The sequence below is a fragment of the Plectropomus leopardus genome, chromosome 9 (genome assembly GCF_026936395.1).
Source record: "Plectropomus leopardus strain MGB_pleo_1.0 chromosome 9, ASM2693639v1, whole genome shotgun sequence".
NCBI lineage: Eukaryota > Metazoa > Chordata > Actinopteri > Perciformes > Serranidae > Plectropomus > Plectropomus leopardus.
Window position 1 is genome coordinate 23,534,916 of NC_142184.1, and position 26,496 is coordinate 23,561,411.

Here is a 26,496-nt window from a genome sequence, read left to right on the forward strand (position 1 = left end):
ATTATAGGTTGTGTATATAATTAAAGTCAGTATGTTGTGTGAGTAAGTAACTGCCTGTAATTAACTAATTAGCAAAAACTTTTAATATTACACCACAGACCATTTGTGTCTACTCTACTCCCAGGATTCTCTGCTTCTCTTCTCTCTGATTGGAAGTGCTTTATACAGTAAGTGTGTTTCCAACCACAGGTTTTATGAGTATTTTTATGGTGGCCCTGAGAACTCAACATACCGCAAATTAAGAAAACATCTTCACCAATTTGACAACACACAGCTACAGATTGAGAGAACACAACCATGTTCAGATACACACTACAAAGCAAAGGGGAAGGGTTTTTTTTTCCTCGTGAATTTTCACGTACCAATTAGTGCCTTAACTGCATCAAATTTTGGTGGAAATGTAATGGTGCTTTCTGCTTCATCAATACATGCATAGCCTGAATGTAAAGCTCTCATAGGTACAAAGGTTAATGAATTGGTTGAAACTTGTCTTTGTGTGTAGGTGTTTTAATATTTATACATGCTACTTGTTATATGTCCCTTGAACAAGAGAAAATGGATTTCCATGGGACTTACCCGGTAAAATATGAGTTAAATAAAAAAAAAGGAAAAAGAAAAAGAAAGAAAAAACATATAGCTGCTTCATCTTCTATCTGTTTTTATGGCAGGTTTCACCAATGTCTGGTACAAAATCAGGTTTTCATCACACAATTATTGTGGGGAAAAAAGTTCACCATAATGATATTATGGTGATGGCTATAGAAAATTTGAAAATAAATAAATTAATAAAATAATAGTAAAACAATGCTTTTAGTTGAATTCATCTCTGTTCATTCATCTGTTTATTGTGCATTTTTGTGTCTTTTTTTGTTGTAAAATTAATTACACTCAAAATAAGCTCAGGTTTATTTACTAGGCAATTGCTTTTGAGATTTTTGCATACTGCCACCGCTATTGCATCTGTAAGTCGTGTTCTCGCAGTTCTAGCAACTTTCATATTTTTAATAGGGGGTGGGGGTTCTAAATATTTTGTGGAACATGTCCTGTGCTTCCTCCCCAAAAACCATGCTCACTGCCTATGCTGCAAATACAGAAAACACACGCTTACACAAATAAAGCTGCCTCCAGGGGAAACTAAAAAGTGATGCACTAAACTTGTTCTTGCTTAATGGCGCTCATGTGACGTGTTAAGTGACAATACACTCATAGACAAAAAGCCTTGGCTGTTCATGATTTGTAATGTCAAAATCTGTAATAAGGTTAAAAAAAAAAAAAAAAAACAGTTCATGAGGATTGACCGGAATCATATAATTTGGTAAAATGATCACATGGTTAAAATTCAATAAAACATGTTTAAATTACTTTATACCGCATTGTTTCATTTAGGATGTAAAAAAAGTTTTATCTGTGCTCTGCAAGATGGTCTTAATCAAAGATGCTGAGATCGATTGCTTCTGTCTCCACACACACCTAAGGAAGTGCGCGCGGTACTTTAAAGTTGTGGCGTAGGAAATATGACTCCCTCGTGATTATTGTTCCCCCCTTTTCAGGTATGTTGTCGTTTTAAAACAGAGTTAGCATGATTGTAAAAACTCGTCAACACGTCAAGAGTTTTTAAGCGTTAAGTGTGACATTTTGTGGGAATTAGAGTTGAATTTCTGCAGGTCTGGTAAAACTTGTGTGCGAGTTTTGTAGCTGGAGCTGATGTCACTAACACTGTGTGTAAACAAAACTCACAAACAGGAAAACGAGACTGACACAGAACAATAACCGTCTAGAAAAATATCTTTGGTGTCACGGTATTACAGAATTATTATTATTGTCATCACTTTCAGCGACCCTCCAAGGAATGAAAACAAAGGTATGTTTTAGTTAAACGAACGTTGTATTATTATAATTAATTATAGAAACCATTAAAAAAAACAATTAAAGTCTGCATAAAATGTCCATCAAGTCGCATATTTTATCGCATATTGTAGATATCCAAATGCACAAAGTATGCTAACTGTCAATATTTGTACCACAGTATACTTTGAAACCAGAATATTGCTGCAAACCTGATATATGTACACATGTTGTAGTGTATGTATCTGTATAATACTTTATCATGGGTGCGCTAAAGTTACTTTTGTGAGAGTTTATTGAGCTTAAGGTATTTCAGAAAGTGGGAATCATATCTCAGGTAAATACTTTGGCTGTTGTGACGTAAAAAATAGGCGTGCATTTTCTCCAAAAAGACATGTTTCCTGTGGTTGTACTTTTTTATTAATTGGTTTTTTGAAAAAAAAAGATTGGGGTAAAGTTCTTGCTGAGGAAACATCACTTGCAGTCTTGTGATAATTATTACATCTTTTTCAGGGGAAAACCACGCCAGACTGAAAAATGATGTTCAGGCAGGTGAGTACAAAAACAAATTGTTAATTGTAACTAAACTGTGCAGGACATCAGCAATCAAGTTTTGTGCATGAGCTCTATGCAGTGTTTAAAAATCGCAATTGCTTTTTTCCTTATGTGTGTGGGATTATGGCAGCAGTCACTGTGAAGTTGATGTATATGTCTGTGTTGTGTGCTTTGATGGAGTTTCATTCTGCTTTTGATTCTATAAGATGTGTCAGGCTATTTCATTTCTGTAGCCCAATATTGCCTATTGTGCCCGCTGTGGTTTTAGTTGTTAATTTTTTAATTTTGTCCTCTTTTCTGGTTATTCCTTATGAGGCAATACACAGGAAGGTGATTGTATATTTATATTTTATAACATTTGATTACATTGAGAATTTCCTCACTGTGGGACTAATAAAGGGTTATCGTATTGTATCGTATTGAATTGTATTGTATCAGATCGGATCGTATCATCAGTTGTAAGCTCAGGCTGCAAAGTGCGTCTCTAGACTTGGAATTTATTGTTGGTTTAGACATAGAGTTTTGGTGGTGCAGTGGTTTCATGTCATTTTTGTGCCTAAATCTAACCAAACCTTCAACCAAAGCTCTGTAAGGTTTTATAAGGCACAGATAAAAGACAATGGAGTCATTTCTTGGACTGAATTCTATGTACTTTTTGTATTTTTTTTTGTTTTTCCCTTTACTGATATGGTATTTGAACTAATATCATCCAATTGTTGGATTATAATAGCACTGTGCTTTGTTTTTCTCCTAAATATCTTAAATATCTGTTCGTTTTTTTTACAGTATAACATTTAAACACATATTTCTACCTTAGCTGTGCAAAGGGGTTGTTTCTGTCTGAAATCCTTTTTTTTCCCCTTGTGGCAAGTTTTATTTTCTCTCTGTGTGTTTTTGTCGAGTTGTTCTCGTACAGGACGGGATCTTACACTGTTTGAACTCGTAAAGCCCACTGAGACATTTTAGGGCGACACAAATAAACTTAACTTGACTTTAATATGCACTGCACTCACATGCAAACACACACACACATACACATTCAGTGACACATTCATGACTCACACAGCACTGTAGACATGGCACGAATTGGATGGAGCTGGCATCCATGCTGACTTTACCTGTAACGTTGGATTTGACATCTCTGCTGTCCATGATAAGAAGTTCAGGACACAGTGTTTGACTTTTTTTCTGGGCTCATAATACCCAAGTTCTTATAACTTTTCACACCCCAGTGGCTGCGAGCTTCCCTAAGGAGCTGTGTCCTTTGCATCTTTTAGTCTAAATCACCTCATTTCATTTGCCTCCATTATACTCCATCACACCATATATCTCCTGTGTGACTGCAAGACACCTAATTTGCCCTCCATTGTCTTGGCGACATGCAGTGATACACAGCAGGGGCACCTCTTCCTCAATTAGTGGTCAGTCATCCTCCTCTGGAATCCATCAAGTCCTGCCTACCTCGTTTATTTGTACTTCACCCTTCTTCTTAACTCCACATTTTCTGCCTGAGAGAAATCTCCCCTGACATGCATGATTACTAGAAAGCCTCTCACTGTCCTTTCCCATCATACTTATTCAGCTGTGATGGAGCCTAATTCTGCTCTATAGAAGGCGGAGTGTAAAATTCTGTCTTTTCTATATGTCATTTTCTGTATGTGGATGGACATGTTTTGCGCGCCCGAAACAGCTATTTTCAGTCAGTTATTTCCTCCTCCCTCTTTATTCCTCTGGCGCATAGCGAAAAAAGGCCCCAGAAGAATGATGAGCACGTAAAAAGACTTGTGCAAGTAATGTTTGGTGGCTCTGGACTGGCTACACATAAATGCCCCATGCTGCTAAACCAACAAGACCTTACCAGGACATGAAGGAAAAATCCCGAGGTAGTGCAGAGTATCATTGACCTCTCGCCCCCTGAGTTCTTCTTGCTCCAGTAAAGAGCCCTACTCTCACACCTCACTGGTGTAATTATTAATTTGTAATGATTCCTGGATGGAGCGAGTGTGTTCAGACAACATTCAGAGCACCGGGAGAAGGCATTTGCTTGGCATTTATGTGTCAGGCTGCCACTAGCACCTCGACAGGGTCATGTCTTTGGAAAGAAACTTCTCTGTACTCTGCACCTTTTTTTAGTTACAGTACATTAATGCTGCTTTTGTCCTCAGAGACCAATTTTCTCCTGTCTGCTGCTGAGTGCTGTAGGAAACAAGAAGGGCGGCTGCGGTGGCATTGCTCTCTGGCACCGCACACCGAGACAGAGAAATAAGCTCTGTTTGCAAAATATATGGAAGTACAGGCTTTTGTTTTATTGTGTAAGCATGCAGTATACTTGATTTATTGTACAACAGGAATATTTGTTATACAGGGGGAGTTCTTCGGAGATTTAGCCGTAGAAGATTCACAGAGGAACTCATAAGGAGTAGATTTTATAACTCTTATCAACGATGGTATAAGTAGTAGCCTTGATGCACAACTGCAGAGAGCATCCTATTAAATGTAATGAATTACCCAGCTGCCTTACATAACCAGTATTCCACTAGACCTGGTGGGCTAGTGAGTCTTGTGGGTTGGCTTATTCCCAGTATCTTGAAGATGGTAATGAAGAAGATGAATGAAGATGGTAAATCTTATTGTCATTTCTATTATCTTTTATTGAAGGACCATGTGTTTCTCTCTCCCTAGACAGTAGGTAGCTCAGCGGTATATACAGTTCTTGGAAAGCATCCATGCCACTGAGTGGAGTATAATCAGAAAACAACACAGCAGGTCATAAAACCACAGCACTATCACAGAGAAATTTGTTGTCTGTGCTGTGGTGCTCTGGTTTCTGTTCTGCAGAGAACAGGGAAAACTTTCCAGAGCCTTTCAACACAATTGCAAATCTTCATCACTACTTTGGTCACAGGGGCATCATGTCGTACTGCACACAGAGTGTCAACAAATTATTTTAGCAGTAAAATAACAAATGTGATTTTCCCAAAGAAAAATGTTTCAAAATTATACAGTGAATAATTGGCCCATTATTCAGTGTAGTTTTTCACACAACAGCAGACCACAGGGAAAGGAGTTGGTTAGTTTGTTGAGGAGTTTCTTTCTCTCAATCTTGTTTCATTGCTCCCAGCGGGATTTAAAAAAAATATCAGCGATTAAAAAATATTCTAATTGTCTCATTTTGGAGATTCATATTGCTGGCAGTGCTAACCTTTGTGACAATACATTGCTTGGAAAAAGGCAGAACGATTATAATATCAAAAAGGCATTTGATTTGAGGAAAATCCAAAGGATTTTAGCTTTAAAGTGTAGTTTTAAGTCTGGTCTACATCTGAAAACAAACTGACTCTATGAATGTCATTATTTTATTAAATATATAAAGCTGCTTTCTAAATATTAGGTGGATGATGTTACTGCAGATTTGATGGAAATATTTGTTTGCTAATATCAAAGAGAGGGACTATTTAAGCTTTGAAAATAATTAATTATAAATATGATGTTACAAAAACATGTCATTATCATTCAGCCAAAGTAATTGTATCTATTTTACTTTTGAAGTGTAAATGAGAAATGAAAGTGAAAAAAAGTCACAGAGGAATCAATACTACTTCATAGAATTGGCTTGTTTTGAGCAATAATGTGATATTTTTATTGTTATATAATTTTATTGTTATATTGTTATATGTTATTCTTTTTACGATAAATTATGGTGTACAACTAAAATTGGCTGTGAACCTCCCAGTAGGAATGCATGAAATATGTTGGGGCTGATAAAGTATCATCTGATAATAGGAAATTATTATTATTATTATTATGTATTATGTAATATCTAATTTTCCTTTAGGTAGCGCTAACGGTGTGGTGCTACTGTTAGCCCTGTCACTGTGAGGCCAGCTCTCTCCAGCTGTCCCCGGCACGGAGCTCATACACCCAGTTTATGAACTTCTTTTGAAAATACAAAAATGTGACATTATCAGTTATCTTATTCAGCCATGAGAAGCAGGTAACTATTGGTTGTTGGTATTGGCTGAAAAAAAATCACTATTTTGCATCCCTATCTCTCACTCTCACTTTTACATCTCATGTAAAATGCTCATCATCGGCCCTCAGAGGAGAATTATAGGTTTGTTTATGGGCTAAAACATGCAGGAAGTTGTGGAACTTACCTCTGGTTGATCAATCTATAGTTAACACCACAAACTGGTTGGTTAAATAGAGAGGAAATGCCCTACAGCAACAGTATGTATTTATTCTGAGTGGTTATTTCAGGCTTTTCCGAAGGCATTATTTCTAAACCTTACACTGTGGGATTGGTGGAGTGTGCAATTTCCGCTTGCAGTGCGACCACAGATAGAGGGACCTTTTTCAAAGGGTGACAAAGCAGAAATCTCTTATCGGAGTCCTCTCTGTGACATCCCACTTTTTAGACAGAGGGAATTATGGGCTGCGATCAATCGGAGAGAGAGAGAGAGATAGAGAGAGAGAGAGAGGATGCCCTGATACAACAGAGGCAGCTATCAGAGCAACTGTAATTTCAAGCATGCATTATTCAACAACGCTGTAAGATCTGTGAAGCTTCAAGATTATTTACACTTTGAAAAGCAATGGCAGGGCAATTGCAGGCATGTCCTGTAGAGCCCAGAGGTAATATCTCAGCATTTGAGAAGAGATACAAGTTTTGTAAATTTGAGCTCACTCAAAATATATTATATTCTCGAGCTTTTCCATCATCATTAGTTTAAACCGCTGACCATGAATAATGCACAAAATGTCAATAAGATGACAGAATTATTGAGCAGATATCTTTGTATGCCACATATCCACAAACCTGACTTGTCTAATGTTTTTTTCAAGACGACAGCAGTCAGTATTGTTCTCTTGTGAGTGCTCGTGGGCTATTTTTTGCAGTAGTGTCTGTGTGTCCAGGCCTTTACATTCATTATGGTAATTATCCATGGCAGCCAGCGATGACTCCTGCATGCTGTGTGTCCACCGAGCTGCCGTCACAAGAAGGGCATGGCCCGCGCACTGTCTTGCATTAACACGCACTGTGCCGTCTGCGTGTGTGTGCGCGCGCCCATGTTTATTTGTGTCTGTGTGCCCCTGCTACAGGCATTGCCTACAAATATAACTCAAGCTCTTCTATCCTTCTGTTTCTTAGTTTTCCTCTCACTCTCTTTATCCTTTCTGCCTGTGTTTGTGTCGGGGTGCTGGGTGTGATGCTAGGACTCTGTAGCTGTAAGCGTAAACATCTCTCCATCTTCACAAGAAGACAAACAGGGGGGCATTATCAGGCAGAGGGACAGACCCTGCATTCAATCTTCAACTATAAAATAACCCCCTACCACCTCCTCATTGATATTCATGAAGTGAAACAGCAGCTTGGAAAAGAACAGGCGGTCTGTTTGCAGTCTTATTCGTCTCATTTGTTTAATCAAACATCATGGCATAGAATTTATCACACTTTGTCACTCTCCTCGATCCTGCCGTAAATGAGCTTCTTGACACTGGACGATTCAAAATGCACCTGTGGAGGCTGATTCTTCCGGATCATATATTGTATATAAAATTCATGCTGTCGCCTTATTATTTCAGATGAAACTGTTCTACTTTTCGATGATGGATGATGCAACACTTGATGTTTTCCTTCTGCTTAGCCTTTTGACATAGAGAAAAACTCACTTATTTCTCTGTGTAAGTTGCTCCATATGGAAGCTGCTCTGCTTAATGCTGTAAGGGAAAAAAACTTCAACCACAACATAACCATTTGGTTATCAATTAGTTATGCCTTGTTGCCTTGAATTTGTGAATAAAATCTCCTCAAACCTGCCGTAAATGAGCTTCTTGACACGATTCAAAATGCACCTGTTGAGGCTGATTCTTCCCGCGCTTTTCAAATTTGACATTTTCTGAAATAATGCTGATTTGCATTGTGGCAGAGGATTAAATGGAGTGACAGCACAGTCATGTCTGTGCACTAAACATGGTGCTTTTCAACCAGAGGGCAGTTTGCTTAGCTTAGCATAGCATAGCACAGTGACTGGAGAAACAGCCTGCCTGCGTCCAAAAGTAACAAAATCCATCTACCAGGACCTCTAACGCTCACTAATGGCCACCATATATCCTGTTTGATCAAAAAACGACAAGTTGTTGTGTTACAAGGGATTACGTGAAAGACTAGTTCTTGGTCAGATGCGATGAATTTCTGGAGTCTCTGTCATTTGTCAGGCGAACCTCATGGGAGTTGAGAAAGTAAATAAATATCTTGTCACTCTGAACATGTAATATAAGCAGTGTAAAGTAATACAGTTAGTATAATTAGTGCAGGTACATTTTATCACACTTGAATATAAATGCATCACTGATTTACACAAAATATGATTTACTTATATTAAATTAATCTCTATTTCCATGTCTTCACATTTGGCCCTTTTATAAATATATATATACGTGTGAATATATGTATTGCATTTTAGCGTGGTTGCATGGTCATAGTAGTCCTATATATATGTATGTATATATGCACATGTAATTATACATATACATATATGTATGTATATGTCTATCTATCTATCTGTATTCATCTATATCTATGTCTATATATATATATATATATTTATATATATATATGTGTGTGGTTTTTTTTGTGAACTTGCAGAATTGAAACTACTTCTTTTGTGCCAACTGTGCAGGACAACTACTATGACCACGGGACCACACTAAAACGCAAATGGCCGTGTAGTTTGTTGCGTCAAACAGTAGTTGCTTTGCATCTCTTTGTAGTCATTTTCAGACTCTTTGTGGTTGTTTTGCGCCTATTTGTAGTTTTCGTCAGTCTCTTTGCATCTCTTTGTAGTTTTTTAATGTCTGTAATTGTTTTGCCCTATTTTATAGTTGTTTTGAGTGTCTTTGTAGTTGTTTTAATGTCTCTTTGTGGTCATTTTGAGTCTCTTCCTCATCTTAATCTGAGTGCACACTTTGGGCCCCTGAGCCTTTGCCTGTGTAATGGACAGTAGGCCTGTCCATTAATCTTTCATGCATGGTGGACTCAGTGAAAAAGGACCCGCTCCATGTGTAGATATAAACGGCTCATTCAAAGGTTATGAAAACACAAAAATCCCTATCTTTAGGTGATTTATAAACTAATGAAAACATACTTAATATGATTATATACCATTTCTGCCAATAGATGCCCCTAAATCCTACGCACTAGACCTTTACGTAAGTGGCTAACGCTAAGAAAGCTTTACAAAAACTAAATACAGTATGAGATATACTTGTACTAGCAGATTCTATGCAGTATGGATGTAGACACAGAACATCTTGTAGGGCTGTAGAACAGTCTGAAGGAAAGTGATCAGTAATGAATGGAAGTTGGTACCTGAAGTAAACGTGTTAATTGGCAAGCAAACTGGTGAAACAGTTTTGAATGTGTTGCAGTCGATGCTTTTTAACAGCCTCTATTCATAGTCATGTCCTGATGTTGACAATTGCTCACTAAATATATATATATTTGTATTGTGCTAACAAAAGCTCTAGAGGAACATCTGGTGAGCCTGGATCTGTGTATTTTCAAGTTGGTTTGTTTGTGCAATATGTCTTAATGCAATGCACACATATTAGAGATCACAGCTCCAGGCTAAACCACAAAGGAAACACTGCTCGCACTCATAAAGCAGGTGGTGTGGTGGAAGTCACACTGATGATAATGCTCAGTGATACACACCACATCCTTTGGTGTTACAGGGATTTTAAAAGTGTAAGTTACACCAACCTTGAAACCAATCATGGTTTTGATTCACACACACACACACACACACACACACACACACACACACACACACACAAAAATATACAGCTGCATCACTGTATTTCTTTTATATATATGGCGTGCTGTGATGCAAGCAGAGTCCTACTGTACAGTCTGTAGCCGCAAAGCAAAGTGAAACCACAGAGTAACACATCCAGGAAAGCCATTTGAAGTTTGTCACTTTGTCAAATTCCTCTGTGACAAAAAGGCAAAAGACAAAAAAAGAATGTCTTTTTTTCCCTCCGTTATAAAAACATTCACACATTCAACATTTGAAATCCAACCAATCCTTCCCATTGATTGATGCATTAACGTTTTATTTTTATCAGACCCCCCCCCCCCCCCCCCTCCCAAAAAAGTAATATTTTCACTACAGAAATCAAAGATATGTTGCTATGGAAACTGCGAATGTCAGTGTCTGTGACTGAGAGTCTGTCTTGCAGGCATGGTGGCTCAAACATCATTCTGGAGCTACATCTTATCACACTCCCCGCTTGTTAAAAGTTTGTGCCACTTTTGTGCCTGATCTCCATTCTGCTTCTCACTTCCAATCAATGTGCTTGACATTTCTTTTTTAGCCTGAGTGGAGCTCATAGACACATGCACTTTTAAAAGATCTGGGGAAAAATGTGTCAATTAGTACCTTTTGCGGATCATATATTGTATATAAAATTCATGCTGTTGCTTTATTATTTCAGATGAAACTGTTTTACTTTTCTATGATGGATGATGCAACACTTGATGTTTTCCTTCTGCTTAGCCTTTTGACATAGAGAAAAACTCACTTATTTCTCTGTGTAAGTTGCTCCATATAGAAGCTGCTTTGCTTAATGCCTTAAGGGAAAAAACGTCAACCACAACATCACCATTTGGTTATCAATTAGTTATGCCGTGTTGCCTTGAATTTGTGAATAAAAAGTTTTTCTTGCACGCCTACATGGAAAACGGTGAATAAACTGATTTATTGATTGATTTGTTTATGTTGGACTGCCCCTTTGAAACCTTGAATCCGGGGATTTTCATTTTCATTTTCATTTTCATTTTCATTTTCATTTTCATTTTCATTTTCATTTTCATTTTCATTTTCATTTTCATCTGAAGTGACCATATTTGGACGAGAGGGTGGAGCTGTGAAGGAGTGAGGGATAAGTCTGACTCACAGATTGTAGCGATGTAGCAATGACTCACAGACAGCCTGTCACTCAAGCGGTGCTCCCCTAAAATACGAGTAACTTTTGCCTTCAATAAAATGAAAACTTGTGAAAAGATGTTTTGATATAGTTTTGCATTTATTAAACGTGGTCCGGTTCGCTGTTTTCTGTGGAGGCATGTGGAAAAAAAAGTTCTCCTCATGAATTCAAGGTAACATGGTATTACCAAGCAATATACGAATGGTCACTTTGTAGTTAAAATGTTTCTTTAATCCTAAATGAATGTGGGCTACTGCGTGCTGGAGAAGTTAAGCATACTCACATCACACAGACCGGCTATAAATCTGACACATAACTGCCTCCACTCCTCAAGAATAGCTGCTGCACATGCTTTCATTATGTTGCAACTATAAATGACATCTAACAAAGCATTTTATTTTAACATAATGCAGGCTGACCTTCAGTCAATTAGCTGTCATATTAGTAGCTATGTATATTTAATCTCAATGACATATACAGTGCTGGAAAGTTTTCTGCTCACTGCAAACCTCGGCAAGGAAACCTTGACTGTCAGAGCCCTAAGATTTGTCTGACAGTGAATCAAGCTGGCTGCACCATGAGGCTCAGAGTGAAAAATCACATGGAGGTCTGATAGATAACAACATCCCAGGATGTTGCAGCAAATCTTTTTTTTCTGTATCAGCACACCGTCCTCAGTATTGGCTATATGCCCGCATAAATCACTCAATTTTCGTCTGGCTTATGAATCTGTTTAACGGATCCTTACCACTTTGAGAACACACAGTCTGACCCCAAGACACAAGAAAGCCACTGCATTTTATCATTATTAACCTCAGTTTGCCCCAGAGGAGATCGCATCTCTCCAGAGCTATTGTGTTTCCTGCTAACTCTTGCTTGAAACACAATCTTTGCAATGATGAGCTGTGAAATTTGCTACCTGTGAATCCTTGGTCATGCAAAATTAATAGGGGAGTCGAGTATTGACCCGGGCAGCATCTGACTTTGGAACATGACGAAATCATACAGTATGTAAAGATGTATTTATATAAGTGTAATTAGATAGCTGCACCTCGAGTGTTTATCTTCGCATTTTTTTGTGACAAGTCTCATTTTCAGTGTTGCTCTGAATTTGTTGGGGAAAAGCAGCGTCTTTGTTTTTCTCTCACAAAAATAGCAGTTCTCATGAATAAGTCAAAAACATAGTTTTGTTGGATACATTGTATTCATTATGAGCACCCCATTTTGCTCTGCAGAAATAACAAAAAAATGTTCTAAACAGACAAAGCTGGTATGAGGATATGAGCAAAACGCCTTTGCTCTGTCTGCTTTTGAATCTAAGCCACTTTGTTCGTTTGATTTTGTGAGAAGCAAGGTCAGAATTGCTGCCAGAGATTTCTGTCTCCTCTATTTATGCGTTTGTATTTTTGTCAGGTCTTTGAGAGCGGATGACTAACGACACAGAAGGATCGACAAGCCGCAGCCCCAAGCTGTGAGAGAGATATGATTTATCCCTGTTATTAACCTGTGCCATTTCCCTCCACACTTATTCAAATTCATGACCAAATCCATCTCTTTTCCCGTGCCATTTTTTCATCAGTGTGCTTTTGCATTCTCCCTGTTTTGATCTATATTCTAGGATAAAGATTTGCTGTTTATACAAAGGGGCCATTTAGATGGCACCTGGTAGTGTGGGGAGGGAATGGATATGAATCTTGTATGACAATGTATTCGATTAGAAGCAGCGTGAGGCGTGAGCTCAAGAAATAGCTGTGCACAAAAATGCACCAATGCGTGCATACAGGTGAGTCTACTCTAGTTGGGTATACTGCTGGCACTCCGTGAGCCCGACGCCACACAAACACTGAATCAGCTCACACAGAAATCTACAGTTTTTGAAGCTTGAATTTCACATCTTTATGGCTATGGTTCTCAGCAAAAGCACGTCAGTAGAAAGATGAGCAGTTCTGGTTTGGCAGGTAGACAGCAGGTCAAGATGTATTGTAGCTTTCGCTGGGAGGCGTATCAATACTTCTAACTGTCTGTCACTCCCACCACTGTTTCCCACTCTATACTTAAGTGATAAACTATCTGTACAGCACCGAAAGGCAGTTTTATTTGTATAGCAACTTTCAAACATTTTAAATTGCAGTGCACAAGAAAGAGAATTATATTAGAGCAGCATTTAAACGCAGTAAAACAGGAAAATAAAGGCAATTCAAATAAAGCATGAAAGGACAAAAGAACAAAAGACCAGACATGCAGTTATAGTGCAGTAATAATTTGCCCCAGATTTAATTAAAGGAATAAAATAAATGAATTAATTAAAAGCAATCTAGCATCAAACATACAGTATGTTGCTTTGTATTTCTATGCTGAAAAATCAGCATTCTAATCATAAAGTATTTGATAAAGTATACTATATAGCTCTCGTTATAGTTACAATTTACACAGCCGAATGGGTAGAAAGCAGTCCGATTTAAAAAAAAAAAAAAAGGAAAAAAAAAAAAAAATTACTAACACTATTAAAATAGTACTTTACAAATAAAATCCCTGTACAGAAAAGTAAAGGCAATAAGGACAATCAGGAAAACATACTAAAAGTATTAAAAGTAAGTACCTAATGCAGAAAAACCTGCAGCTGTTGTACAGTTATATGCAACTAATTACAGTTGTTTAATAAGGATTCGTCTCCATATTTTTTGTGTTTAATCCATTGGTTTAATGATTAATGTAATTATTTGTTTTGTTCGTAAATAGTGAGAAATGGTCATCCCAATAACCCAGCACCCTAAGTGACACATTCACATTGTTTATAGACTAAGAAAAAATAGGAAAAGAAACTCAAACTATTAAAAATAATTACAGTGAAAACAGCAAATCTTCACATTTGACAACTTGGAACAATTAAATGTTTGGCATTTTTTACATGAAAAATGACAAATCAAAATAGATGGCAATTAATTTTCTGTCAGTCAACTATTAGATTATTCAGCTAATTGTTTTTACACCATGTGCATACCGTTAACTTGTTTACAAAGCATCATATTTTATTATCTCTCTGTATCTTTTTTAAATCTTAATTAAGTAGTACATGTTGGTACATGTGCTTACTTAGTGACAAAGCAAAGTATTAGAGGATAGAGTAACGAGAGTCATAATGTTGCCCTGCAGCTGAGGAGTTATTACTGCCATTAAGTTATACTGATATGCATATTTTTGGTGACTATAAATTGATAAGGAACACATTCAAATTACACTTTTAATCTATTATTGAGTAAAACACAGTACAGTGAGAGACTGACAAAGATTGTTGCAGTATATATACTTTTTATCTGTGCCCATCCCTGCCTTTAGAGAATCCGACAGAGTGTAATGTGTTTTTACAATGTCTAGGCTTCAGACAGCACTGCCTTTTGGAGAGACAGGTTAAAAGAATCATAAATCCAGCTGTGAAACCAGTGGTGATATAAATAGTTGTTTTATGCTGTTGTAGGTCTAACAGCTCCATTTCTCATCCAGCTCCTGGCAGTTGAGGCATGTTCTCAGTGACTGTAACAGCCAGAAAAATCCATTGCAAGCATGACCTGAAACCCAAAGCAGCCATTCGGTGCCCCTAAAAGATCTGGGAGGAACTTTATTGGGTTTTGGACTTTATTATTTGAGTTTCACCTCACTGTGGGGGTTTATTTTTTCACAGTTTTTCTCCAGCCTTTCCCTCCACATCACCACAGGCTCCACAGCTGTTTTGAAACTACAAAGAGATTTTTTTAGCGGCTCGCTAATTACTTACAAGGTCAATACTTGACTCCCCAAGTCCAATGGGTACAAGTGCAGCGCACAGAACTCACCTCATGATGCCGACTTTCACAAGTGACCCAGTTGGAGCGTGTTATTACATCCGCATATGGGATAAAAACAGTGCAAAAAAAAAAGTCAACTACAAAAGAAACGTGTCCTTGACACAGTTATATTTATAAATGATGCCTTCTCTCACTGGAAACCTTTTCAAAGAGTGTTTTTGAAGCCACTGTATACATGCAGTGTGAAGCGTGGTCTGCTGAAACAAACTCTCAAAAACTCCTGAATTTTTTATTAGCACCAGAGAAATTGGGTAATTGCTGAGTGACTTCTTTAATCGGAGTGCCTGAAGACACAGTTGGACACCTGGGGAGTCCTCTGAGGGAAAGTTCACCGCAGGAGAAACTGCAAGTTCACAGCAGGGCCTCTCCTTCTAAAGCCATGTATGCATATCAAATATATCTCACATGCATCCTGCATGGTAATAGATGTTTTGCACACCAAAGCATAAAGACCATTTCTAACCTATTTCAATTCTATTTTGAAGTCATTAAACAGGATTTAATTTAGATTTTTCAAAGGCTGGCAAAGAGTAAATGCTTTCCTCCTCATTTGTTGTGATCACCACACTCAATGACAAAATAATAACTATTCGGAACAAATTTAAGTTTCCAAAATCAACCTCTAAGTAATTATTTTAAACTCTTTGGAGCTCTGAGGTTTGAAGGGTGTTTTGACAGGCAGGGTGCGTTTTGCCGAGGAAGCTAATTGACTTGCAGCAACTAATTAATTCAAAGGTTGCAAGGTTGTGATAACAGTGTAATGAGAGAAGGGAATGTCAACACCAGTTGATATTAGCCATGCTAACTATAGGCGAGATAATGTTCGACAGCTTTTCTACAGGGAACTGGGGTTCCAGATGTAAAAACAGATGGTGATGACACAATGTGGAGGCAACGGAAAGCTCCACGTTGTACGACAGGTTACAGCATCGTGTTAGAATGGACCTACAAAACTCAGAGTCATGGGAGAGTAGTTAAAAACAAAGCCTCTGTTATTGAATTAGAAACAGCTCACTAATGCAGTAATGGACACAAGCAAAGTGGAAACTGCTACACAGTCATAAAACAATTGCAAAAATATATTGCAAAGCTGTAACAATATTGACTTTGTAATCAAATAAAGGCATTCATTTTTTCCATTACAAAGCTCTTGTTTACCTCTGTAAAAGTTGAAGTTCCCAATACTGAAAGTAGTGTAGCTTCTTTCCTTCAACACGTATACACAAAATTAAAAACTAGAATTCAGCCGTCTGGAGTTTATTGTCACCCTCTCTTGACATGCAGTAGGTGGATGTGGCTCTAGCATTGGTTGTAATAACGCCTTTCTGCATGGACTACACCTACCCGTTGTAATCCAAACTGTCAAAACCCCCGCTGACTTGTCTCAGTGTCGAGGCAGGCATTTCTACCTGAAAGGCAGCGAGCCTTTTAATAATCCCTTCCACTCAAGAGACCTCAAGCATTCGACTTGTATTAGAAAGTTAGAAGATCATGGCGATTCACCAGGTAGCACAGTGACCAAACAGAGCTGTCAAAATAGTGACACGTTATTTGAATATTTCAGTGTTGGTGCTGCACCATTGACTGTCAGGTGTTCAAGATATCATCTGACATTTTGCTGTAAATGTGATTGATGTCTACCAACTTTTTACTGGCTATTACTGGCTGCATCACTCATGAATGGAGATTATTCCCAAACATCTGTTCTTGACATCTGTAATACTCCATTTAAAGGTCCAGTGTGTAGGATTCATAAAAAAAAAATTAAAAATGGCATAATATGAAAAATGGAAAATGGAAAAATTCCATAAAAAATGTAATAATGATATATTAAATATGTTTTCTTTAGTGAGTAACCACTTGAAAGTACTCTCCATATATCTGCAAAGGAAGCAGGTCCTCATCCATGAAATCTGCCATGTTGCGCCACCATGTTTCTACAGTGGCCCAGAACAGACAAACCAGACCAGTATTTTTACTAGTTTTAATTAACAGGGTTGATTTATTTTGGAGAGGGGGAGACCTCTGCAATTATTTGGCTCCTGGTAAAACCATCAGAACATTGAGAACTAACAGAATCCTAACCTGGAGTTCATGCACATTGGAGAAGTTTCATCTGGTGGCAATCTGCAGTCCTCCCCCTCTAGATGCCACTAAATCCTACACATGGCTCCTTTAAATACAGTTTGACTGAAAATTATATTTTAACCTCTATAGGAGGAAAAGGTGGCCAGTTGTGAATATATATTGCATGGATCACTGCCTTTGGGGTCTGAAAACAACAACAACAAACTATTAAATCAACTGGTTAGGAATCAATCTGTTGTAATAGGGACAGTTGGGGCCCATTTGGTTGACCTTGCAGTGAGGCTGACCCAATTGGCATGTCATTGTCTGTTACCAAGAAAACCACTATTTGTCTTACTTTAAGCTAAGATGAATCCTCAAGGGTACACAATCTTGGTACTTAAAAAAAGAGAGAGAGAAAGAGAGACGGAAGCTAAATAAACCAGATGAGCTACAAATTAACTGCTGTTAAAAACACATTGTTCCTCGAATGTGTCTCGGAAGACAAGCGATGCTGAAAACCTCAAGAGGCATCTTAGCTCAATCATGTTTTCCTGAGCTTGAACATATTTTCTAATTATGCCCTGTCCCCTTTGGCTGACAGAAATGTTTTGTGCGCAATAAAGTTGTGACATTTAAAATGAGGGACACCAGACAATTAAGGCTTATGGTGGGTTTCTGCTCATATATGACCCTGTTGCATGATGGGATGGAAAGCTGAGTTCAACCCAGTAATAATGCTCTTAATTCTTGCTGCCTCATATGCTTTATTTGCTTGTCCAAATGTCACATCAGATGGGGGATTATATTTTTAATTTTTTTTTGTCAGGGAGTGCTGCGGTGAATATGGCATGCCGCATGACTGTAACGCCACTGACATCAGTTTAACCCAAGGGTCCGCCTGCAAAATGTCAAGTTTCTTGGCAATTTAAAGGAATAAACCCCTGAAATTGTGATAAAATGACAGTGGCCAAGATGTTTACAGTGGTTGGATATTTTTCAAATTGCCTTCACATGCTTGTTTTAATGCAAAATGTAAACTCTTATTATTGTGCTTATCCATATTGGCCAGTTCTTCTACAAGAAAATGTAGAGGAGACCTGAGGACACAGAAAAAGAGACAATTTATCATGCCATCTTGAGTCAGTGTCAGAAAGTAACACCCATCCACTGCCTCCTCTTCAGTGGCTGCATAAATAGCTGCTGAGATCGCTGATTGATAATTATCCTTATCTCCAAATGTCTCCTGTTACGAGGAAACAAATAAGGGGAGAGGGAAGCAGGAGCTGGCAGGCAGAGGTCAATGGGAGGACTTCTACATTTCAGCCGGCACACATTGAGAGATGGAGGTGCCACAGAGTGACAGTCTCCGACCCGTAGGTGAGATCTGAAAGGGATGATAAAGGCAACTGACGGAGAGAAAATTGGCAGATAATTACAAAGGCTAGAGGGGCACATTTTGTCTCCCCCTGTCCCTTTCTCTCTGTCATATAACACACACACATTCATCCACACACAGACACAATCACACACACACACACACACACACACACACATAATGCAACCACAGTGACCAGTCAGTGTGAACACTGTGCAACATCCACAGGTGGGCACTGAAATTACCCCAAACTCCTGTTCCGCCATTATACCAGCTTGTTATTTCGTGTGCTTTGGCTTGTTTTCCAAAGACACGGGGAAAAAGATATTTTATTTCGCGATCCTTCAGAGGAAATATCCTCCATTAAAAGCATATATGTCTCTGCTGGAGACGCTAATAAATTGGCTCTCCCGTATGGCGACTCTGCTGGTTTAAATAACATCAAGGACAATGGAACATTTGATTTTATGTAATGTTTGTGAGGTTGCTTCACCTCATTTGGGGTTTGAAAATATCATCTACTGATCAAGTCACATAAACTTAGATTTGTTATTTGCTGAAGAAACAGAGGGAGACTGCAGCGTCATTGTCAAACAGACAGGTGCAGCACAGCGAAGCTCTCAACTACTAACAGCAGAGAGTGTTGCCAAACAAACCCCATGTCCCTATAGGATTAAGTCCATATTGGATGATTCCACACCTCACGATTTACATCCAATGTCAACACGAAGTGTCAACAAGTAAAGCAAGGGTGTGGCGGTCAGAATGATGTATGGTGATGCCTGTCTGACTGGAGTTCACCTCTTGTTACAGATGAGCTGTAGAGTGCTCCAGGGATGATGGTTTTCATGTAGGCTGAAAGCGTATGTTAGTATTGCCCTGGTTCCCTCAACTAAAAGCTGATGGGATTCGTCCATTGGATTTCAGACTTTTCTGCAGAAAAAAAGCCCTGTGGCAAACCAAAGTTTATGATTCTAAATGTTTTGTTCACTGAGATAATTTACAAATGTAAACCACTTTTATCATTTTTGAAGAGTAAATACAATAACCATAAGTAAACAGCTGACATTAAGCTAGAAAGAAACCACCACCACCAAATGTTCTGTTTCATTACCTGAAAGACATGTCTTCTTTGAACATAATCCAAGCGGTGATTATGTTGCCACAACAATCTCATAAAAAAACAGTTAACATACAGACGTAATTTTTATGAGACAGGGTTGTTTAAAGACATTTAAAAGCTTCAAAATTTGTGGGTGTGATTTTTATTGATGTACTTTATGTCCTAAAACAAAACATGAAAGCCTCCTAAGCTTTTGTTAACCATGGACCTAATTTCAGGCAAACCAAAAATCCATTCAAAAAAACCCATTGACTTCAAGATGAGGGAACCTGGAGCGCTAAAATGCTAACTCATGCATAAAACATTCTACTCATGTTAGAGTTTTTATCAACTTAAACCACAATCTCTATAACCTCAACCAAGTGTTTTTATTGCTGTGCTCCATTTAAACCTTAGCAGAGCACCACATAGATGTACTAATGTGCTTCTATAATATTGTTAGATTGACAAGTAAAAAAAAATTAATGCAGCAGAAACACAGATATCACCTTTTTCATTCCATGCATTCTTTCTTCTGAAAGCCTGAGGCCTACATTACCCACAGTGCATCCAGAACATCCACAGCTCAGTCTGAGATTTGTGTGTGCCAGTGGTGGCTAAAAGAAATTATATTTTTCATTTTTAAAATCGTAGTCTTCCGCCCCAGCTGTTGCTGACTCAAGTTACATCACATGAGGCAATTTATCAGATTCTGTGTAGCTCCCTCTGCAGCCACAAATGGCTTCATACAGCTCATTTCACAGTAATACTCTCCAAGACCTGACTGCCAACCTTAACTGTATCGCCTTCTACAAATATTACAGTGAGAAAAACTAAAACTAAAAAAACAGAGTAAAGAAAACAAAACAAAACTTTTTTATGCCCTCCAACAGCCATATTTGAGTAAAAGACAAACTAAAATTGAATATATCAACCAAAGCTACTCAGGGACATTTTTCACACGTCCTGACCTTCTACCTGTTTATCTATAATTTCCCTGAATTTTGTGTTTGTGGCTGTTTTCCATCCTTTTTCTCCCATCAACCACCTCTGTTACCCATTAATCATGTCATGCGTCTCTCACTGGACAAACCCCGGGGAGTGCTGAGGGGATAAGTGGACTGAACTGCACTTGAACTGGAAAAAATGCACCACAGCAGCTAGACCAGCTGCACCAAATCGTGTCTTAAGAAGAGAGAGAGAAAGGGAGAGAGAGACAGTGAGAGAGAGAAAGTGGTGTTAGCTCACTGGCAATACGGTCCGAAAAGGATATGCTTGCCTCTTTAGTAATGTTATTCCTCCTGAAGTATTTGATTAATCCCAAACATTGTTTTCTTTTCTGTACAGCAGCCCTCGCTGATTCAGACTGACAGAGGCGAGGTGGGCGCAGATTTATCACATTCTGTTTCAGAAGTGATGCCTTGGTACACACGTATAGTCTTCACCTAAAAAGTGAGAAAAATGGCAGAAGACATTGTTCTTTTTAAACTAAATTACATGTAGCTGAATAAATCGGAGGCATGTGATGTGTGGGTGTCTGAGCTGTAAATCTTGACTGACTCAAGAGCTGAATCCTCTCGCTGGACTGCTGGGAGTTAGATTTATTGTTCTCCACACACAAGGTTATTGTTTTGTCTCTCTGTGCTGTTTTATGGACGGAAACAAATGAGGAATCCTCTACTTGTTTACTTGATTAGTTTAAAGGTCCAGTGTGTAGGGGTATATATTGGCAGGAATAGAATATAATATAACAAGTATGTGTTCTTCAGTGTATAATCACCTGAAACAAGGAATTGTTGTGTTCAGTTTCTGTATAGGGAGCTGGTGCTTGTTTATTGAGATGTTGCACAGCTATGTTTCTACAGTAACCCAGCACGGGCCATTTGTCCGTTTTACATTGACCACCACAGTAATAAACCCAACTGCAAAGAGTGGCGTTGGAGATAGGCTGATTTGTAACTTTGAACTGCTTTATTCTGTGTTTTTCCTGGTTTAAATCACCTGCTTCATTTGTTTTGAAGAGGAAGAGACCTTTGTGGATAATTTGGCTTCTAGTAAAAACGTCTTGAGCGTCTGGATCTTATCAGAGAAAAATTGTTAGCACACATTATCAGGTAGTGCATGAGCCACCTATTAATTTAATCAGTGTTGTAGTGTCAACACTACAAAAGGGTGTTGCTACAGTCTATTAATTTTGAAGAGGAACAGACCTCTGTGATAATTCAGGTCCCAGTAAAAACCTCCTGAACTATGAACACTGAAGGAATTCTAATTGGGAGAAGTTTTAGCTTGTTGCAATGTGCAATCCTCAGGGCTAGGCGCCACTAAATTTGCCCACGTTTTAAACACTTCACCTTTATGATGTATAACATGGCTGACTCACAACTTACACATTAAAACAATAGATCAACATTTTGGGCAACTTTGCTTACTTGCAGAGAGTTAGATCAGAATTAGATGTCACTTTCATATCTGTCTACTGAATATAAAGCTACAGCCAGTAGCTGATTAGTTCATCTAAGCAGAGAGGAGCTGCACTGTTAAGCCACTGATTCACTAAGTGTCAATGGTGATTCAGTATCGTCACTTTGTACATGTACTGAACACCTTGTATGAGAATGTGTTTGTCAAAAGGTTTATTATAATCCCCACTGTAGTATGCCAAATCAGAATACCATGGAGGAGGATTTCTTGGCATCTTGATAAGCAGCTTAAGTTTGATTGCTCAATTTCATTGCCAATAAATACTTTTATGATTTTTTAAAATATTTTTAGTCAATATTTCATCCTTCCCCCACTTCCTGGATTCAAAGTATGCAATGCAAAAAAAAACCTTTCCATAACTCAGCGCAAGAAGACAATGATTTGACACTGATACCTTGGCAGATCAATAGCCTTGTTGACAGAGAATCCAGACGAGCCAGCATTTGCTTTAGCAATGGAGGGCTTGCTTCATTATGCTGAACCTAAGACTAGGGAGGATAGCCCTAATTGTCCAAACAACACACACCGCATTCCTCATGTGATGCGGCATTGACATCTAACATATTGGATTCCATGCTTGAGCAATCAGGCCAGGACTGTAGCGTTGGGGCACTCGGAGACCCGACCAGGAGCCAGGATAATTAACATTTATTGATACATGACTGCTGTAAGCCTGTTTGCCCAGTGAATTAAACCAGCTCATTACAGGCTTAATGGTGGGTAGGGGAGATAAATAATAGATGCCAGTCCACTCACTGGCACTTTAGCATGCATCAGGAGACCCCTCCACCACTGCCCCCACCCCCCATCAACCACCACCCCCTTCCACCACTCCTGACATCAATTTGCCCTACACAAAGTCAAGACATCCTCCCTTGAAACCAAAACTGACATCACCACTTCAATCCAATCAAGTGGTCTCATGTGGGTTCAGTTGAAGGTTTTAATGATGGCGGCTGTGGATAAAGGTTGAGTTTGGTACTAAATCAAAATTATGTGCACGTGCAGACACATTTTCAATAAAGTGAGGATGTAATAATCAGTAGCACAAATGTTTATGTTGCAGCTCATGGGGATTTTTTTTGTACTCCTGGGGGCGTTTGATGATAAAAAACACAGATGTCAAGACAGAGAGAGAGAGAGTTGTTTCTAGGTGTCAACACTACAAAAGGGTGTTGCTCTGTTTTGCCCTCCCTCTCTTCTGCCTCACCTCTGCTTGCAGAAATGAAACAGGAGAAAAACCAATACATTTTAGTGGAGCGTTACAGCAAGGCATCCTGACAAACAGATGATGCTTTTTGTTGTGCTTCTTATCTTCTGTGCCTCCCCTGTCCTTTCCAATTGTTCTCCTCCCTGACAACATAACTTTCACACTCCTGCTCCCCCACCTCTCTCCTGTAACCCCACATGAAATGCTGCCTTATCCAGTTTAAACCCAAAAAAACGGTGCATTTTCATCTGCTGCGCTGCCTTGTAAAATCCACTCAATTCAAAAGCTCACCAACAGCCAATGCTGGGTGCAAGGTGAGAAGTTTGTTTTATTTCTCTCTTGATGCATACCACTACCAGTCTCATCTTAATTTTTCTATTGTCCAGACTTTTTTTTTTACTGGCATTTAAAACATTAAAGGGTGGACTATGCTTTAATGAAAGTTTCATAGTACTTTTCTGATGTGATGCAGCTAGGGGGAGACTTTCAATTGATTATGATAAAATACTTTAATAATAAACTTTATTTAAGAAGTGCTTTCAAAACAAAGTTGCGATTCCATTCAGTATTTGATTTTTTTTTTCCCACATCGGAGGCCATGTTAGTTAGACCATATAGTCTTGATTTGTAAATATTATTGGTTAGCCCTAACAAGTACAAATTCTTCTTTAAAAAGACAGGCTACATTGTACCAAGTGTGATAGAAAAGCCCATTCTCATTCCCAGGAATGCTGTGTCAAGCCCCTCGAGGTGTGATATCAATGCCAAAGGCACCCTTTAGCATGTTTATGAGACACTAAACTCGACTACACAACTAACTCTTGCTCGAATACTTGATGCTAAGAGCAACTGATATAAAGAGTAAGAAAGACTGCATAGGGTTGATGGAGTTGAGGTTGATGGGTCAAACAAAACCAGACTTTCAGCCAGGATACCACAGTGTGTTTCCCACGTGAAAGCAAAAGGCAGCATGGTTTTAGCATTATGCACTTTATGTACGGTAGTTTAGGTACGCACTGGCGTCAGTCGTGATGTATTTACTTCACATTATCATATGTAACAAACCTACTTATTTTAAAACATGATGTTTCTTTTTAAAATCTAACCAAGTAGTTCTGATGCCGTAACCTGACCGCAGGCAGTGGCACGGAGGGAGTGAGACACTGCACAGTCAGGTGAAGATGTGGTGAATTTACAGCTCACAGTTAATAGCATACAGTCTCTGGCTTTTGTTGATATCTGAAAAAAATTTTGTTGTGCATTTGCGACCTGTTGTTTGCGCAGTTAACTTGGTTCCTACTTGAATGTTGCTGTCACACTGATGTCCCGTGAAGCCCATTCAGGCTTTAAAACTTGTATTGAAGAAAAAAAACCCAACGCAAATCATTGAATATTCATATTGAACAGCCAAATCCTATTTGCCTGGCAAAATTCTGAGTTGGGTACAGCCCTAGTTTCAGCTGTGTGTCACATAAAGGGTGCCTTGTGTGTTGCTCAGACGCCAAGTGGAGTGGCAAAGCGTTAGTATTTGATGGCCACAATGAATATAATTTATTCTTTTTCAGAATGCACCAAGCTAAGGCCATATGGCCCAGTTAGAATAATTTATGTCAAATTTCAGAAATGACAGCCTATTTCACCTGCCAACTGAGTGAACACAAAAATAAACAACACTAAAGGAGAAGGGTACAACAACAACAACAGGTAAAGTTTCCTGACCTGCTAAGAGCCACTTTCATTTTTCTTCAGTTTTGCACAGAATGCAAACTTTAATCTTTCTGTCAAGTTCTTCTGCATCACAGCAACAAAAATAGATGTTAAACCAGTGGAAGTCAGCAGAAACAAATTTTTAGTGGTTGTTCAAACTCATTAATGGTTAATTTCTCGTTATTTTAACCTGAAACTTATCTTCATAGGTTAGCCCTCGGTTTGTCTGAAATTATATTTTAATGGAAACACATGTTGCCTATCTTACTTAAATATAAAATAAGTTAAAATAATGACATTCACTGCTTCTTTTCCCAGTCTAATGTAATCAAGGCAAGTCTTGATGGTGGGTGAATCCTGTGGCGCCTGTGTGGAAGAAGCCTCTCTTTCGGCCCAATAATTGCGTAATATCTTAATAAAGGCCAAGTTGTTTTCTTTCTTCCCTGTTGCAGTTTAACATTTACTTCTTCGGAGGGGCTATTTAAAGGCTCCACAGAGACTATACTGTATTTTGCCACTTCCCCAAATATTATTATAGGAAATGTAACTAAAATCTGCTTTGAATATTACCTGACAAAAGCCGCATTTTATTTGCTGCATAATAATATGCTACATGACAATTAACCTGTATGTACAGTTACAGAGAAAAATGGGAGAAAAAAACAACATAAGAGCAGATGCATTCATTTTCAGTTGTTGCATCACAGGTGACACAAAACATACTACTGAAGATTTCACACAAGAATAAAGATGATAATGAAATTTTACATGCAGGACGTTTTTTTTCCCAATAATCTTTGACAGTTTTTTAACTTGTCAACATGAATACGTTTCTCAGATGCTAGAATCAAACAGGACAGATGTTTAGTAAGACACAAACTGGAGCTGTTCCCCAGACAATGAACGACTCAGAGCTTTCATAAGAAGTTGGATTTCACAACAGCAGATTGGAGTTCTAAGCAGCACCTGAATATAGTCCTCATGCACACAAATGGTCATCCAATTGGCAGGTCCAGGCTGCATCTCCAAGAACAAGAACTACACTTAAATTAGTTGCACTTAGTTATACTTAATTCAATATTATATAAAGATTGGAGCCAGGATTTCATCAATACACTTTATATTCTGTTATTTTCTACAAAGTGACGTAAAGGTCAGGGGATGAAAATTCAACACTCTGACCATGTCTCATGGACTCTGACAGCATTCAGTATTCACTTGTAAGAGACGTACTCTCATTGTCCTCATTATGTCACTTCTGACATTTGTGATACTTTTGCTGGTTTGTTTGTTCTGGTTTGTAGGAGGACTCCTC

The 26,496-nt window shown here is 38.4% G+C and overlaps 1 protein-coding gene across 2 annotated transcripts in view; it reads left to right on the forward strand.

Moving 5' to 3' along the window:
- The first annotated feature begins 1,466 nt into the window (after positions 1-1,466).
- The window catches only part of cntn3a.1 (contactin 3a, tandem duplicate 1), a 155,694-nt gene continuing 130,664 nt past the window's right edge, over positions 1,467-26,496 (forward strand). The window contains exons 1-3 of one of the 2 annotated variants that reach the window (XM_088082284.1): positions 1,504-1,550; positions 1,836-1,861; positions 2,359-2,397. The gene's annotated coding sequence lies outside the window, so the exon portion shown is untranslated. Of the gene's footprint in view, positions 1,551-1,835; positions 1,862-2,358; positions 2,398-26,496 lie in introns of both variants that reach the window. The other variant, XM_042491562.2, reaches the window with a different exon arrangement.